Genomic DNA, 5,488 nt, shown 5'->3' on the forward strand with positions numbered 1-5,488 from the left:
ATGAGCAAATTATAAAAATTTTAAAAATAAAACAATACCATGTAAAACAATCTCTCATGAATTATTTAAGAATAAATCTGAGAAAATATGAAAATCTTGAACACTCAAAATTACATACTATTGTGAGGCAATTAAATAAAACTGAAATAGATCTTACTAGTTTGTGCCTTAAAATACACAATATTGTTAAGGTAACAATTTTTCCCAAACTGAATGAAAAACTGCCTGCAAGGTCATCAGATAAAATGTCCTCTCAATGAAGGATGAAGTAGGAAAGTTCAGGATGAAATGGAAATAGTACAAAAAAACTGAAATGAAACAATCCTTCACTAGTTTCATGAGACCTGACCCAGAAGAGGCACAGACCAGGTGGGGAGACACTGTCCTGAGGGGTGACGGGTAGTGTGGGTGCAGCCAGCCAGGGCTCGTTGAAACTAGGCACTAAAGCTCTGCTGTCACCTGTAATGAGCACCTGTGGTAACATGGTTGTGATTATCACCTCAACCAAATGAAGAACCCTGTGACCTGTTTATGGAGAATCAAGACCACAAAGGCTCTGTATGGAAGAGGGTACCATGTGATTTCAGGGACTATGATTCCGATTGTATTTCGAAGGGTGAGAAATGGAACCTGTGTCCATAATTCCTGGGAAGACAGTGTGAAGACCCTTCTCAGATAATGGGTGTCCTCCAATAGCTGCCTTAATCCATCTCAGTAAGCTTGTGGGGATGTCTCTGCCACACACAGGGTGTCGCTTGCCTGATCTTGTGGGTGTGGATATCGTGAGAAGCCAGGCCTTCTGGGGAATCTCGGATTCCCTGACCTCCACTTCCTGAGACTCAGCCCTCTCAGGGCCTCTGTTGATCCAGGACACAGACTCCCCCTCCTCCAACACGTACCATAGATAGTTCCCCAGGACAGGACCCAGGAAGGGGCCAGTGAAAGGCCAATTGTGGGTTGGAGCAGAAAAAGAGATGTGAGGTGGCTGGGTCTCAGCTCTGGGGCCCAAGAAACAGGGATGTGGGTTGTCTACACCACGTGATGGATGCCCGTTTCTTCTGTGATCTTAGCCACACAGGTGAAGGCTCCTGATGTTCATGCCCATGCAGCATCTTTCTCCAGGTCGGACCTCCTCCTTCTGTGTGGACCCTGCCCTGTGCTCACAGGTCCCTGCCTCTCCCTGCTGATCCTCCTTCCTTAGGGGTCTGGGACCCAGGATAGAAAGCGAACAGCTACTGCCCTGGGAGAAGCAACTACGGTGGCTAGAACGGTGTGATTCTGACACATCAGCATCAGGATCTGTTCACATCACCAAAACTCGGTACACGTTGATACAGCAGCGACCTCTGGGAACTTTGCTTCTCTTTGTTGTCACCTACAGTAGAAGCTCCTCGTTCCAACTTGAGGATGGAGCCAAACACCACTGACCAGCACCATGCGAGGTCCCCGTCCTCCTCACTGCACCAGGCCCGGGAGATGAGAGTCAGCACCCCGGACCCACAGTCAGTCTCCCCTGCAGCAGTGCTCATGGGAGCACCGAGTGTTGCTCATGGGATCAAGTGCGGATGTGAGAAATGGGTGTGTAGCTCGTTTCCTTACTGTCTTCCCTCCGCACCTCACACAGGGACAGTGGAGCTTCCTTCTCAGGTCGTGTTCAGATGCCGGGCTCCAACACTTCTGGCTTTCTCCTTTTGCAATTCACCCTCACTTAGCATCTTCTCAGGCAATCCTCCACTCTGTGCTCTGCGTCTTCAGGTCTGTTAGACTGAGGAGAAAGTGAGCAGGACCCCAAATCTCACCTCCCTGGATCTTTTAGATCCTTTAGACTCCTGCACCCAGGCTGCGCTGACACATTCAACCACCGTATGTGGTCAGGTCTCAGGAATAGCATCGTCTACAGCAAAAAAAAAACAAAAAAAAACAGTGTCACGAAGACGCTCTCTCAGTAGGGCCTGGCAACAAAACATCCAGGCAGGAGCCCCAGAGACGTGGTACCTGGAGTTCTGTCTCAGAGCCACGCAAAATGACTCCTCTGGCAAGAAATGGATCCTGAGGGGATCTTACTCGTGTCCCAAGAACAGGCTGTTCATTAAGACCTCACGTGGGTGATCCTGACACAGTGCTCCTAACCCCGGAGCATTGGAGACTCATCCTCCCTAACCTCCTGTAGGAACATCACACTCTAGTCCACGGTGTCCCGCAGGCTGTACATGCAGTTTAATCAGAGTGTCATTTTCTCTGTTCAAATGATTTTAATTATTGGAATGCACAATGTCTTAAATATGCGAATAAAATGTTTTATAACCTGGAAAAAATAATAACATAAAATTTTTTAAAAATGTAAGCCAATTGTGTGACACCTAAGACAAAATCCAGACAAGAAATCTGTGAAGTAGGGATCCTGAAAACTACATATTAGACTGTAAAGTCAGTTCCTAAAATAAAGAAAGGTGTTACACATTCCACAGGTAAAGGTGAACCCTAAACAAGCCTTTATTATTATTATTGTTATATGATGATTATTATGATTATTATAGCAAACACTGATTCAGATGGAGTCCCTATGAATTAGCTCACACATGACATGACTCTGAAATGTTTGCTAAACGGTCCTCTTTTCAAAATGCCACAGTATTTTCCTGGAAAATTCCCTTCTATGACATTTCCCTGGAGAGTCCCTTCAAGCCTTTCAAACCATCAACTGTCCCCTCGGCTCTGACACCGGACCTGATGCACACCTGGGTCATTTAGCTGCTTCTAGTCTGTACTCAAAGTGCTCTGACACCTTGAATAGTTATATATGTACCTTACTCACATGGACCTTACACTGGGTGTAATAAACTACAATATCAACACAGTGTCCCAGGATCGCAGCATCTAGGGACCAGACCAATGATGCGTGAATAGAGACAGTGACTGATGAGCCGCATAAACCAGCTGGGCTCTCAGGGCTCTGGGCCACTGGGAGGTGTGTATCCAGCCAGCAGCAGGGGGCACTGGGGGACTGACTAGTGATCCCTACACAACTGCTCACTGAGGACAATTCATTCACTCGAAGGAGCCTGGCCTGGGTGCAGTTCTCTGTGCTCCCTGATGAGACTCAGCAGCTGTGTCCTTTCTGGGCTGGCAGAGTCCCTAGAGCAGGGACTGTGTGGTGACAGCAGGTGTTTAGCTTCCAGGGCTCTCCCAGGGGGTGAAGCCAACCTCCATCCTCCTCATTCTGGCTCTGAGCTGAGCTCCAGCACCAGGGCTCAGGGAGGGGCTGGGTGGTTACAGGATGGACACACATTTGCATGCACAGCCCCTCCTCTGGCGGAGGGTGGAGAAGAAAAGGAGGCCTGGGGCAGCCCAGCCCCACTGTGGGCTCAGGGGCTGCGTGCACCATGGCCTGGACCCCCGTCCTCCTCGTGCTCCTCTCTCAGTGCACAGGTAAGGACAGGCCCCGGGGACCTGGGAAAGTCACATGGCTTTCTTTTATCTCTACTGGTCCAGAGCCCTGGGAAATTTTAAGCAGGTTCTTTTCCCATCACCCATGAGTGTCTGTGTTTGCAGGTTCCCTCTCCCAGCCTGTGGTGACTCAGCCGCCCTCCCTCTCTGCATCTCCGGGAGCATCAGCCAGACTCACCTGTACCCTGAGCAGTGGCTTCACTGTTGGTGGCCACCGGATAAACTGGTTCCAGCAGAAGCCAGGGAGCCCTCCCCGGTATCTCCTGAGTTTCTACACAGACTCCGATAAGCACCAGGGCTCCGGGGTCCCCAGCCGCTTCTCTGGATCCAAAGACTCCTCGGCCAACGCAGGGCTTCTGCTCATCTCCGGGCTGCAGCCTGAGGACGAGGCCGACTATTACTGTTCAGTCGGGCACAGTGATGCTCGCACAGTGACACGCGCAGATGGGGAAGTGGGACAAAAACCTCAGGCTGCTCAGGCCTTTGTTCCGAACAATTCAACATCTTCTTTTAGAAACTCGGGCCTTTGTAGACTGTACTTGGAATCCTTTCTGGTCATAATGTTTTCTTATCCATTTTTTATTCTACTTTTTTGATTTTTCAGTAGAAATAAAACAAACAAACAAAAAATCCGTGATTACACAGAAATGTTGACTGGTTTTACATGTAACAAAACCAGGGCCTGTGGAGCTACTGTTTGCCCCTGGAAATAAGGAAAATGCACCTGTCCCAACTTTCACCTTCATCAGAGCCCAGGAACATCCCAGCAGGTGGATCCTTTTCCACAGCATGGACTCTGCTCTCCCAGGGGTCACAGCAGAGATGTCCCCATCTTGCCCAGTTTCCTGGGTCCAGGGCTGACCGAGGGACAGTGTGTTCGACAGACGAGGCACTGAGATGTGAGATGATGGTGAGGACCCAGGCCCAGGAGCACTGACCTACAGAAACCTGGCCCGACACCTGAGCATGGAGAGTGGAATTCAGGGTGGGGAGCAGCAAATGGGAAAACTGGGGTCTGAGGAACCCTCTTTATGGGCCGTGAGTGGGTGGGGTGCCACACAGCCACTGGGAAAATGCTGAGTCTGCCTAAGGGAAGGGAATAAAGTAGGTCCGTGGATGAGACACTCTTAAGGTGACACCACTGGAGACCATGAGGAATCCCGGAAGTGGTTCTCCTGAGCCCACAGGCACCGACTGTGTCCTCCTGTATCCTCAGATCCCACTGGAGCTTTCCAACAATCCAGGATGTGGGGTGACCTCTGGGACAACAGGAGCAGGAACTTCCCACGTTTGTCACTCCCACTGTGAGGCTCTTGATGATTTCAGATCCGAGGTCACCTTGTCCTGCACAGGGGTCAGCAAACATATTGGGAGTCACTGTGGCAATGGTCCCACAGGCTCCCAGGCAGAGCCTTCACCTAGGACAGCAGCGAGGGACCTTCCAGGGGTGTGAGCCTGATTCTCCTGAGCCAGATTTGTTACCAGAAACTCACTGACTACACTGGGCTCCAGCCTGAGGACGAGGCAGATGATCATGGTTACAGAGCTGAGAACAACCCTGATGTACGAGGATCTCCTGTTTGTGGGGTCATGTGATAACTCTGCCCTCCACTCCCCAGTCAGACCCATCACTCCCCTGTCCCTGCCTGGGACCTGCACATGCTCTATATCTCCACCAATGCTGGGTGGACATGACATGGAGAACGGAAGTCCAGCCTGTGTGACGCAAGGGACGTAGATCTCTTCTGCTCCTCCTCTATGTGTCCCTTGAGCTTCACCCAAGGATTGCTGATCATTCCCTGAGCTCTGGAACCTTCGCAAAGTGGGGTTTCTTTTTTTTTCCAGAGTTTCCATCCTGGAGTTGAAAGGACCCCTTCCCATTCAGGACGTGGCTCTCACGCCCATCACCTGCTCGTCTTCCCCAGTTTAATGCCACAGACCCTGATTGTGTTCACACCCTTTTTCAGGTAGGAAGATGTTTGAACACATCTCAGTCACTGGAGTCCAGACTGTAGGACTCAATCCTTATTATGTCAGAGAA

General features: G+C 50.2%; 1 pseudogene; it reads left to right on the forward strand.

Annotated features, from left to right (window-relative positions):
* Positions 1-3,369: 3,369 nt before the first annotated feature.
* On the forward strand, positions 3,370-4,075 carry LOC120586555 (probable non-functional immunoglobulin lambda variable 5-48; annotated as a pseudogene).
* The last annotated feature ends 1,413 nt before the right edge of the window (positions 4,076-5,488 follow it).

The sequence above is a fragment of the Pteropus medius genome, unplaced genomic scaffold (genome assembly GCF_902729225.1).
Source record: "Pteropus medius unplaced genomic scaffold, Ma_sr-lr_union100, whole genome shotgun sequence".
Lineage (NCBI taxonomy): Eukaryota > Metazoa > Chordata > Mammalia > Chiroptera > Pteropodidae > Pteropus > Pteropus medius.